Raw genomic sequence first — 13414 nt, 5'->3', positions numbered from 1 at the left:
CTCTTTAGTTGTCTTTAAAATGTCTATTTTGTATTAAAGCAAAAAAAATACAGGTATGCCATGATTTGATTTAGTGAAGCTGGGGATATTTTTTTTGAGAAAAATGAAGATCTTGGTTGGTTTGTGGCTGGTTTAATCTGGCTATTGTCAGTGTCTATAATTTTTTTTTTTTTAAGTAATTTTTTTTGTTGTTGTTGCAAAAGGTTACCCACTAGCTTTTCAGTAGAAATGCTGTCCATAGGATCAGTGACCCTTTTATACTCTGCTGGTCTTGTTTGCAGTCTGCCATATCCAATACTTCCTAGGTCAGACAGGTCATTGCAGTGGTTCTGAATTCCTTTCTTTTCACTATCTAAATTCCAGACTTTTTTTTTTTTTTTAAATTCCTTCCTGCCTGTCTTGTTTCTATGGGTTTGTGCCGTGCGTCTGCTTTGGCAGAAAATGAACTGTCTTCCCTCTTCTCAGGTAGTAACAGGAAAGGGGAAGATGGCTCAATTCTGGGTGTTCGAGCTGCTGGGAGACACTGCAGGAATTTCATTGCTCCTCTTTGTCCCACGGTCAAGCAGAAGAGGTTGTTTACTTTGGTATTTCAGAGGTTCTGAGTGATGCCTGGCTCTCCCCTGCATGTATGAAGTGCTGTTTCAAGCCATCCTCACTGAAGTCCTCATCCTTGAGTACTCTCACATCCTTACCAGGCTCAACAGGTGCTCATTTTTATTCATGCTGAAGACCTGGACTGTTATATTTCCCATATGACTGTAGGATTCAACAAGGTTTTGGAAAGGCTAAAAAAACCAGTCTTGTCAATAAATCTGCTGTCCAGGGCACTGAAACTTGGTTGCCATCTCAGCCCTCAGCTTTGGCCTGGAGTCATCCCACATATCTGACTCTCCTAAATTCCTGCAGGTTTTTCTCTCAGCTTTTTTTATACACATTACAGAGAGAGTCAACATCAAGTTTCAGATGTTGGGCTGGCTGAATCGTGTTTTTGAAGACCCTAGTGAGTATGGGAGTCCATAATGACTAGGCTCTTGGTGAGATGTATTTAGTGACTACAATTAGGCAAAGGCCAGAAGCATCTTACCTACAACCTGAAGCAAGTCACATCCTCTACATTTTTCTCCCATGCTGTCTTGATAGAATAAAAATAATATTGTACAGGTTACTGGTATAGGAGAGTTGCCCATTCATGCTGACGTAAATGGTGTGTGTACTTGAGATGTGACCCAGACGTAGAACTACACAGTCTTTCCTCAGACTTCTGGCTATACACCATCCCTTACCCTTGTTCTGCCTCCCTAACAGGAGCTAAAATACAGAAATGTGAGTAAGGCAAACTAAACTGTAAGCAGGTTTGTTTTGCCATTGACTGGCTCTAGTCCCGAACTTAACAGTTGACTCCTAATAGAAAGTAACACTGAAATACGGCCAGTTAAAGGCCAAAACTATTTGTTGTTCTTGTTGTCCTTTTCCCCATAAAGCTCCTTTGACAACCTTTTTGAAGCCTGTCATTGATGACACGACTAAAGACTTACCAAATCAATTGATGTTAACAAGTGTTTGCTTGTCATACAAGCAAAATACTATTGACAGATTGACAAACATCTCTCTGGAAAAAATATTCCATATTGACATCTGTTAACTCATATCCAGGGAATAACTAATATCAAACACCCATAAAACTTTTTTTTTCTTTAGCTATTCTTATTCTTAGTTCAAATTATTGTTTTATTAATATGGAATAGGCATTCTTATTCCTGTCGCTTTGCTTCACCTGTTTGGTAATGTCAGATGCATCTCTCTGTCCACCTCAGTGATGGGAAAAGTAATGGCACTGATGTGTCTTGCCATTAAGTTGCGTGTGAAGCAGAGGTCTTGGGGCTTTTATTTTCCAGGCATCTGAGAGAGTGAACAGAATTCTGAAAGAGGGTATCATTAAATCATAATTTTGCAATTCACTTATTTTGCAGCTGTGCTTGGTGTGAAAGTAATACAGTTTATCCATCCTTATTATATAAGACATTTTTATCACCAGTTTATCCTTTTGGCTTGAGGGATTTTTAGTATTAGTTTTCTTTACATTGCAGTCTGTTATGTGGCAACAGAAGGGATAACATTATTCTAAGAGGAAAGATTTGGGATATTCTTTTCTCAGATTTCAGAAATAAAATTAAGGTTGCCTTGTATAATTTATTTGGTCTTTATTTTGGGTGAATTAATTCAGAATTGGGTGAGCTAGTTCAGTTAAGACAATTTCAGAAAGTCTGCAAACATTCAGGCAGTTTGGAGTGTAGTAACTATACCAGTGTGTTACTGGACTGTTTGCTCTCACTCTGCAGCTTTAAACAAGGACCTGCTCCCAGTTTTAAGGGAAAAGGCTCTTTTGAGTATGGTTTCTAACTAGGCTTGACTATATAGCTGAGGGTTTTGTCCTGGAAGCTGTGCAAAAATCTGTCTTATTCAGTGAGTCTGTGCCTAGCGTTTGACTGTTGGGTTACAAAGCCTGAGCCACAAGGGGTTTTGGCAGATAGGCTTCTTAGGAGTTGCCATTCTGTTCCCAACCAATTATTCCCCGCATCCTGCCCACTGAGGCATCGTTTTAAAGAGTCTGGGAGAAAAGAGAGTGGAAGAAGAAGAGGGGAATGTGGTCACATGGCATTTCTGATCCAGGATTGGTCACTGAGATGTTATAATCACATCAAATAAAAATAAAAATAATGTCAGCAGCCAAGTTGTGAGTGCAGGTGGTTTGCACAGCTGTTTAATGTGATCTGCAGAATGTCTGTTACGGTATTAGTCATGCCAATCAGGCAAGACTATTAAGTCTGTCTTGACTAAGAGGAAGAGTTGCAGCTTGAACATCAAAGGCAACATCCAGAAACAAAGAACCACCTCGTTTGATTTTCTTCTAGGGCTGCCTTTGCCCATTGATGAGAATGGTTATTGTTGCTGTTAGGCCTGGAACTTTTGCGTAGAGTGAGAGGAGGGTGCTTTGGGGAGTGGGAAGGGGGACTATTAAGCTTTAAAAGTCATAAATAAAAAATAGTGTGTAGAGGTTTTCAAAATATAAAAATTAAAATGTCCACACTTGCTGTGATAGTGAGCCTTATCCTAGTCAGAGCACAGGCTGGTTGTGAATAGTTTGTCACGCATTTTCTGCATTTAACTGACTAACTGTCAGTAGTGGATTTCTCAGTGTTAACAATAATGCGAAACCATAACTCAGTAGGATGAGATAACCTTCCCTATCACACATACAGCCTATGTCTGTATGTGTATAATGTTGAAGAAAAAAATGAAATGTAAATAGCGTTCAGTTATGGACATATAATAGTGTTAGCACTGGATTTGTTTGAATTGTCAGATTGCATGTTATTTCAGATAATGCAGAAGTACCCTAGTCATTAGAAATCTTTTTGCTTTCTCATTCAAATATCATGCACCCTTTACACACTTCATTACCCAGCTCTTCTTTACACAGCATGAAAAGTCTTTATGCCTTCAGTGTTTTTCTGATTCACACAAGAGGGTGAAGCGTCATATGCTGTTTTGAGTTCTCTAAAAGCTGTAGCTGAAGAGTTATCGTAGTGAAAAATATCAGTGTGTTATACTGTTTCACGAGTGCTAACTGCTAGTCCGGTGTTCACACCTCTGCATAGCCCTTTATAGCTTCAGCTGGGTATCTGAAAATGGTGGCACTTGAATTTAGTGAATGCTTTCGAAAGTTCAGGCTTTGGCTGCTCTGTTTTTCCCCCTCTGTGTGAACTGTGGGTTATAATACTCATCTACCTTAGATGACTGCTGTTTTGATCAACACTGATCAAAAATTATATAGTCCATTAAAGAAATTAAGTGCTATGGAAATGATAAAACTTATCACTGTTCCTTTACTGCTTATTACAGAGCTCTATCCTACTGGTGGTTTTGTACTCAGTGCTGTTTTTATAGAAGTGAAATATTAAATTTTGAAAAAGAAAGTCATAATCAATAAACCTGTTGGTTTTGTGTTGCAATTTTGACATTTGTGTAAGACGATGTCTAATCAATCATTGAAGTATACCACATAGTTTTTGGAAGCTGGATCTTACTACGTCATCTTAATATTCTCTCCTAATAGCATGTAGAGAGCCCGTTTTGTCTTGGGGGTGTGTAAACATGTAGGGAGAGAGCATCCTTTTCTCTTTTTTAAAATATACAAAAGACTCAAGGGTTGAAAAAGGAACCAGATACAAGAAGGTGAAGGAAACCTTCAGTTAACCTGGCTAATCTGCCCAGTGTTGCAGGTCAATGTCTGCCTCGGTAAGGCAAGAAGTAGTAAGGTTTAAATGCAGCAAAGAAAGTTAGGTTAGCTGTTCTGAAAATTGTCCAGCAGAAAAGGTAGTTGGGTCCTACAGCAGTTTATTTTCGGAACTTACAGGCTATCCAGCACCGCAAGTTTTTAAGAACTAGCTAAACAAAAATTTATCCAGGGTGATTCAGGAAGAGTTGATCCTGCCTTGGGGCCAGTGAATGAACTGGAGGTTTCTTTTCCTCTTTCAGAGAACAGCCCTAAACCTAAAGCTGTGATTAGTAATTTTATATGGGCAATAATGCCTTGGCTCTCACAGCTTGTCGAAGTTTAAGATTACTATCATAGGATGACAGTTTGTAGAGGTAGAAAAGACATATTAGAGCACAGAAACATCTTGTAAAGCTGGGAAGAGTTGACAAAGGCATATTATATTTTCTGCCTCAGAAATTTGTAAAAATACTTTGCCTTTAACCACAGGTGTTGGAGCAGCTTGTAGTTCTTTTATAGATACTTTAGGATTTGTGTTTATAGGAGTAATTTAGGAATTTCCCCACACTTCTATTAGCGCTGCATTGGGGAGAAAATACAGACTAATAGAACTTTAACAAGGATTTCTTCTAATGTGTCTTTGCAGTTTTGCAGGAATTAATGTGAAATGATTAGTCATCTTTTAGAGTATTGAAAAGGTATTCTTTCATTTCATTGAAGCATTTTTAGAGACTGATAGCCTATTGCCAATATTTATGAAAATGTGAGGACAGTTATGCATTTAAAATGCATAAGTGAATTGTCTTGATTTATAATCAAGAGTAATGTATTTTTCAAGAGCATGTGTAGTATTGAGTCCTAAGTAATTGATATGTAAATATACTTTAACATTAATCTGCCATTATTTATAGGCACTGACAAGTTGAATGCCTTCTGGCATTTTAAAGTTGGCTATAATTAATCTTAAAAACTGGATATGAAAATATACTTAGTAAGCAAGAGGAAAACTTGAAGAGATTTAATTGCCTCCTTTTTGGCTGAATAAGGAAAAATCACAAATGTTTCCTTAGAAGGTAAATGCTGAAAAATTTGCAGAAGAACCACAGTAAAAATTGAGCTGTTAGGTTTGGATGGAATTTGAAATGTTTGTGCACCAATTACCCTCTCAGAAGGGATACCGCTACAAAAATAGGGACAAAAGAGCAGACATTTCCATTTCCTCAGAAGACAATCTGGCTCACCCTCTTGAGATAGCTGCTCTGTGGTCAAGGCTTGTTGTATTTTCCTGCTTGTTTGGAGGTACATTTGATTAATGATGAAAGTGATAAAGGATTTTTTTATTGGCTGCTTTTTTCATTAGTGCTTGGGACTGGAGAATCTGGACTTTTCTGTGGTATCCACTGATGAGCCAGTATGGGTGAGCCTGTGGTGGGAAGTGTTTAAGAGAAGTAGGTGGTAATGGTTATGGGATAGTACATGTCTCTTGTAATGTCATAGCATGGTATCACCATCTCACTCCAAACCAGGGCCTAAAATGAAGGGCGACGGATACAGGCAGTAAATCTCCATCTTGAAAACCTTGCCAGCGTCACATCTAACTGCCAAATGCCTGATGTCATATCCAGCGTGTGCAATATAATGTGCAGTTATGTTTGTGTGTCTTAGTATTGCCTACTAAAAGGAAATGCCATGCATAATACATCAGAAAACTGTTTAATCCTTTACTGTACTTTACAAATTGATTAAATGTTGAAAATTTATATGACTCATTTCACAATTAGTGAGGATAAAAAGGGAAGATATTTTAGGAATCTCAATTTGGTAATTCATCTTGGTGAGATGAGTAATTTATTATGAATCTACTTATACATCATCTATCTAGCATACTTACAGGAGAATGATAGACAAATCATTTGATAATGTAGGTAAGAAATAGTATATTAAAAGAAAAGTTGTAGGTGTCCTTACTTAAACTCTTCTGTAGAGAAAATTGCATTTTAATACGTATTATTTTTAAGTGGTTTGAGGTGTTATGGCTGTCTAGGAAAGTGTTTGTTCTTTCCATCAAAATGAAGAAATTAATCACCTTACCTCCATCTGTTCCTGTTAGATACAGGCCTAGATGATGAACTGTATATTTCAAGTAGGTGCTTTTAGCCATTTATACTGGGTAAGACATGCCCTTCTGACAGTGAAATGAATGTCAACTGTTTTTACTTCAATTTCAGAAGCATCCTTGATGGATGGAGCACAGGTAGATAGAGCATAGGTTGGTTGAAGAATAAGACTAAATTTTGGGAAAAAAACTGGTGAAACATGACAAGATGAATGAGCGTTTTTCCATCATAAGATTATTTTTTTTAAAGACAGAAGAATAAAGGACCTGATCTCGCTAAGATTTTTAGTGTAAAGAGATGTCTATACTTTAGGAAAGAAAAAGGTGTGGGGGATGTGAAGCAGTTTTTTAAAATGAGCTTTTTGTCTCTAAGCTGAAAAAGTGACCTAATACTGCAGTGTCAGGTTCGGTGATGTGGTTCTTGGGGAAGAAGGGAGAATTGCATGATTGCATGAATAAATACAGACGTTGCACTCGTCTCTGCTGTGACACTTGTGCTCTGGTTTGCATCCTAGTATAGGAAATAGATTATGATAGGTGATCTTGTTCTAACCTATTATTATGAATCCCATATGCCATCTGAAATGACTGGCATGGTGATATGATCAAGAATAATGTGCAGGTCTGGCAAATATGTAGCTTTTAAATTCATTGGCATCTTGTTAAGAAAAAGATCTGTTAGAACATCCATGCATTTCTATGGAAATGGGATTTTGAGGTGCAGTGTATCCTGTGATATCTTCTGTATTCCACTGTATATGCTCCCCCCCCCCCTTTTTTATTTTTTTAGTGTTGAGGTGGGGAATGTATTTTTCTACAGTATGTAAACATTGTTTTTGGAGCAGGATACACTCTGTCTTCCCAGTCAGAAGAATGTATTTAATTTATATTTGAATAAGAAAAATATCCTTTGGCCTGAGTTCATCCGTTCATTTGCATAGCTGAGCACCAAATGATGAAAAAGCTTTGGAAGAGACAAAAATTATTTGAAATATGGCTTAATGAAAGAGGGAAAAGCTATTTTTTTTCCTTGAATCTCTGTTTTGTTTCAGGTGGGACTGAATTATTTCACAACTTCATTATTCATGCTCCCATTCAACAAGATTTTCAGACCTGTTCCAAGTTTTAATATTTTATTGTCTGTTATTCTGAGTGGATGGGTAAAGCTGAACTAAATGAGCTTATTCACTTTTAAAGCTTGTTGTGTGCTTAAGTACTTGCTAAATCAAGTGCACATCTACCACAGATGAGTAGTTCTTACTCTTGTTGCTAGAGGTTTAATTTCATCATCTAATAGAAAAACTATTTTTTTATAGGAAGTTGAAAATCAGTCCTATTTCTCAAAATATGTCGTTTGTGTTGTACCCTTCAATATTTTGCCGTACTAGGCAGTCTTTAAAATCATGTGTTTTCTTTAGAGTAGTGTAAAAAGCGGAGAGCTTATCTCTTCTAGTGCTCATACTTTTGATAGCAATCTGCAGAAAACATGAGTTATTCTGTCTCCCAGTGCCCAGGTTTTTTTATGTGTGTAGTCTGGGGGGGCGGAGGAAGAGGAAGAATATTCCAAACAGGCTCTGTGGGCATCTAACCACGGTTCCTTCAGTTGCACAGAAGTTCAGCTGATTTCGATGGCTCCAGTATTCCTGTTACCAACTGTGAGTGGGGAATAGTGGTGCATAGAGTCTGTGTAAAGCAGTATGAGGGTGCAAAGGACGTGGTCCACAGAAATAACCACATCAGTCAAAAGCTGGGCAAAACTTGGGACTCTCTCTGCAGATGTATTGGATTTTGTGGTTAACTTCATAGACTCAACGATCCTTATGGGCCCCTTCCAACTTGAGATGTTCTATGATTCTAACTGTCCTTGAGAATAAACACATTATTATGTGCTGTTTATATCAGCTACAGTAAACACATCTTGTTCCCTTGATCTTTCAGTGACTTTGGCTTGATGTATAGCCCTGAGCTTAATTAACTTTTAAAATTTTCTTTAGGGTTCTAGCTAATACCTTCGGGGAGGGAAATAGTTTCCCTGTGGATTTTTTTTGTTGGTTTGTTTTTTAATCATAGAATCATTAAGGTTGGAAGAGACCTCTAAGATCATCAAGTCCAACCGTCAACCCAACACCACCATGCCCACTAAACCATGTCCCTAAGCGCCTCATCTACATGTCTTTTAAATACCTCCAGGGATGGTGACTCAACCATTTCCCTGGGCAGCCTGTTCCAATGTTTAACCACTCTTTCAGTAAAGATATTTCTCCTCACGTCCAATCTAAACCTCCCCTGGCGCAACTTGAGGCCATTTCCTCTCGTCCCATCACTCGTTACTTGGGAGAAGAGACCGACCCCCACCTCGCTACAGCCTCCTTTCAGGTAGTTGTGGAGAGTGATGAGGTCTCCCCTCAGCCTCCTTTTCTCCAGGCTAAACAGTCCCAGCTCCCTCAGACGCTCCCCATAAGACTTGTTCTCCAGACCCCTCACCAGCCTCGTTGCCCTTCTCTGGACATGCTCCAGCACCTCGACGTCCTTCTTGTAGTGAGGGGCCCAAAACTGAACACAGTATTCGAGGTGTGGCCTCACCAGTGCCGAGTAGAGGGGCATGATCACTTCCCTAAACTTTGCTCTCCATCCTAAAAAAATCCACATTTGTTTGTTTTGCACTCCCAAACACCATAGTAGATTCTGTCTAACTCTGGTGAATAGAAAACAGGAAATTTTTGCTCCTCTCTATTTCCCTTCCTTTTGTAACAACTTGGAGAATGTTACTTCTCTATCCTCTTTATTCAATAGAATGCAGCCTTCATTTGCTATGTGGGTACCTTCTAAAGCACCGGCTGGGAAAGTAATCTTAAATACCTGTATTTAAGAAACACATTCCCTCTCCATTATTAAAATGACAATATGGTTTCCTTCCTAAAATGTGGACAGAAATTCTAGTGAAAACTGAAATTAATAATTCAACCTTCTATCAACAAGGATTGCTTCACTCCTACAAATCTATAAGCAAAATTAGATAGTCTTTTTTTAATTGGGTAAAGTGTATGTACAAATTAGCTGGAAAAGGTTACGTACCTCATTCTGGTGCTGGTACTTCTCACTGAATTACAGGGGAGTTACCTCTGGTGCTGAATGCCCAGGGAAGGGATTGCATATGGGAAAAGGCAGCTGATAGCCATGGGGGCTACAAACTGGGCTACTGCTGTCTTTTGGCATAGGTTACAAAGCTTGGATCCTGTATAGGCTCTGCTTGTCAAGAGAAAAGTGGGTCCCAATTCCCAAGCATTTTCCCATGTCTCTATTGTAAAGCAGAATAGAAATTGTAAGCTTTTTTTTTGCAATGGCAGCACCTAAATGATAGAAACTGTCACTTTAACTGAAGGGTTTTAATTGAAAAATTGAGATTTTTTTTTTAAATGGAAACTGTTGACTTTTTTTTCTTTGGGTTTGTGGAATACTGCATATTTCTTCAAGGAAAGAGGACTGACTTAATGAAAAAAGCTGAAAACTTAGTTTTTAATATTTTTTTAATGGAAAAATTTTCAACCATATCAAGCCAAATGGCTTTGAAAATTCCAGCTAAAAGAAAATAAGTGCCTGTTTGTGGAAAGACAGGTGGATAATGTCTGACCAAATAGATTTTACTGAGATTCCCAAAATAATTCAGAGATTTTTAGCAGAAAAAACCCAAAATCTTTAAGAATAATTTTTCAAGCAATTAGAAGAGTTGATCAAGAATAAGGTAGCCTTACTTGTTGAAAATTGTTATATAATTTATGTTTGGCAGAGTGGAGCAGGTACTGTACTATTTCAGGTATTCCGAATGAAAAAAAATATTCACTGCTTACACAACACCATTTTCACCTTGAATGTTCTGCTATGGCTTAAAAATATCTTCTTCTATTCTTTTTCACTTATACACATTTTACTCATCAAATGAGTAGAGGGAAAGGCAAACTTGTTTTTTCTTAATTTTATACATGTAGTTTGCTACAGTGAAGTGTAAATGGCAGTGTGTATGTGTGAGTGTCTGCATATGTATATATGATTGCTGCTCTTACGCAAGTTGTTTGCACGATGTTTTTTTATATGCAGTGTTGGGTGTTGCTGTACTTTAGAAACCATTTCTAATTATTTAAGGGTAAGCCTGAGCAATCAAAAGAGCTGCAGAGCACCAGATGTGCATTCCCTGCGAGCATGGGGGAGAAGGAGCTGCTAGCAAGCTGCTCAATGCAGAGGAGCAGCCAGCTGAAGTTCTCATGGCAGAGCACTGCCTTCCTCCGACCAAGAACCTCTGAAGTGCCTTGGTGTAAGCAACGCAGCAATCCTGCCACCAATGCCATAAAATGGCATTTCTGAGTGGACGACATTTGGGCTGACCATGTAAGCCAGTATTCACTTTACCAGAAAAGGGAATGAAATCTCTCTTGTGCCAGCTGGGCCAGTTGAGCTGTGTTTACAGACGGGCTCCAGCTGAGAAGGTCGTTAAGCAAAAGTTAACATGAAGCTCTGTCCTTTGACAGAGTAATGCCAATTTGGTGATTAAAGCAGAAGCCTTCGTGTAAACTATGGATGGCTCTTGTGCATGGTAGATTTGGAATTAATAGTGATAAGAGGGGAAAAGAGGAAAAGCATCTCATTAAGAAAATAGATTACATACATGCTTATGTGGTGTAGACAAGAATACAACTTGAAAATGCTGAGGATCTCTTTTTTCTTAACTAGATCTTGATTAAGTCAACCTCCCTGAATACTGTTATAGGCCTGTAACTGGCAAAAAAAGAAGAATCAATTATTGGGTAGAAATGAATGAATGTGCAGAGTCAATATTTTATAGTAGGTGGTGAATGTTGAATGCCTGATGCCCAGCAAATCATTTGATTTAAAGGTTTGGGACTGCAATGCTTGACTTCTCATTGAAGAAATATAAAAGAGCAAATTACTATTTGCTGGAAAGTCACAGAAACCTTATCAGAATTGTTCAGTTCCTGCTGCTCCCTGGAGGTTTTCCTCTTCAACCACTGACTGTGTGCTCTCTGAATTGTGAAGGATTTGCCTTTAATCAAAACTTTTGTGGGGCCCTGTACAGTTGTTTTGGGTTTTTTGTGTGTATTACTTAGAGAGAATCTCAAATACATTTTTGTTTTCACCTGGTCACACAAACTATGGAAGTAATTGAACTGAAAAGATAAACTAAAAGCAATTTAAGCAAAGATGGTGCCTACATTTCAGCAACATTCGCTTAGCTCCCTTAATAATGCTAAAAGTCTTTTGCAGTTCCGTAAGAAAAGCAGATGGGTTCAGCCTTCCCCCCTGCCAGTGGAACAGATTTCCCCTTACTGACCACTACAGTTTCAGGCTTTTTATCAAAGAACTTCCCTCCTCTGCTTGTAGTATCAGCGGTCAGCTCTGTCATTCCCTTCTGACAAGGAATCAGGTCTGTGGCAGTTTTAGTGTATCAAAGATAGTACTCCATGGCTGCACCCTCCTTCCCTCCATTTGCACCCGCACTCATCCAACACCGCAGTGAACAAGCTCAATGAGCTACATTTGGCAGAAGACTAAACCTGTAAAAACAGAAATAGATTGGCTGCCCGAGCTGGTTCATTACTAGGTCAGATGAGTAGTTCCTGGAGGATGGTGCTGGTTTAGATAAGCTTCAGTCCTTCAAGCCTACCATTAGTCCCTTGTTCACGCCAGACTCAGGCGTTCTTTCTTGCACTGCACGATGCTTCCATCTTCAAATGCTCCTATTGAGTTCAGTGAAACTACTTTCTGGTCATATGTTGTTCAGCATAATCTTCTCCAAAAGGAATCTGGTCCATTAAGGAAAATTAATAATTTGATATTGTTGATGGGGTGATGATTTATATATAAAAATCATCTAGCGTTAAGCTGCCCAGAAAAAAAAACCAACAAAATTATGCAGCCATTGCTGGCCTATGACTAGATTTGAGCTCTGATTAGAACAGGCTTCCTTTCTTCATTTCATAAATCACAGGTAGTCTGTGTACTGGGAGTTTTGACTCAGATCCAAGAAAAAAAAGAATTTTGTGTGTGTGAATATATTTACATATTTAATGTCCTCAGAAAAAGAGAATTAAACATTAAATCTAGAGAGAGATTTTCTGCAGTTCACTCTGGTGATAAAATGTGCTGTACTCTTCCACCCTTCATTTGACACTTGACTTGATATTTCATTTATTTGTTAGTCTTGCTGAGTTCAATCAGTGTGTTTTACCATAGAGCACTCAGTAGTGCTCACGATCAAGAGCTAGTCACCAAACCTGCATTATTCATATTTTACCCTTAAAAACCAAAGGAGCAACTTTGACACAAATTTGATAGCAGTAGAAACTAGTATTAGTGGCATGCTGGTATTAGTGCTGCTGTTCTGTACGGTGAGAGGTCTCCTCTTTGTATTAAGTTGAACAATACTTATACAAGATTGTCCCAGCGAGCCAAGAAGAGCAACTCCACTGTTGAATTCTCAGATGAAGCACCTTGGCATATAAATCAAACCGTGTCTAATTGTAGTGCCAACTTATTGGTCAAAATCTTAGCCCTGGTGTTGAATTGAATTATACCGTAGATAAAGAGCATGAAGTACTTTCATGTTATTTAGGAAATCATGGTCATGACTACTAAATAGCTTGTATTATTCCCTGAACTTGGTATGGGGCTAATTGTTTATCACTCACAAAGTCCCTCATTTTCCTACTTCTTACAGTCAGTGGTGCTGTAAGACCCCAAGAGAAGTCACAATACCACTCTCAACAGAGGAAGATGATATTCATCAGAAATAAGGGGAACTTGAAATCGAGCTAAAAGTGCTGTGAAGGTGTGGTGGTGTTTTTTTTTTTTTTCTTTCCTCTCAAGAGAAGGAAAACTTTCTAGTGAAAATGATTGCATTATCTCAGTTCCTTCTCTGTTTTTGATGTACTTCTATCAGCTGATTTGCTCCAAAATAAAATGCCTGAAATGATTTACTATAATATAAAAGAAAATACTGTTTTGGT

The 13414-nt window shown here is 38.3% G+C and overlaps 1 protein-coding gene across 1 annotated transcript in view; it reads left to right on the top strand.

Moving 5' to 3' along the window:
- Positions 1-13414, top strand: part of SUCLG2 (succinate-CoA ligase, GDP-forming, beta subunit) — a 125733-nt gene that overhangs the window by 72653 nt on the left and 39666 nt on the right. The window lies entirely within an intron of this gene.

This window comes from Pygoscelis adeliae, unplaced genomic scaffold, assembly GCF_000699105.1.
Source record: "Pygoscelis adeliae isolate BGI_AS28 unplaced genomic scaffold, ASM69910v1 Scaffold67, whole genome shotgun sequence".
Taxonomy (NCBI): domain Eukaryota; kingdom Metazoa; phylum Chordata; class Aves; order Sphenisciformes; family Spheniscidae; genus Pygoscelis; species Pygoscelis adeliae.
Note: the sequence above shows the minus strand (reverse complement) of the source record. Positions and strands in the feature narration are given on the sequence as shown.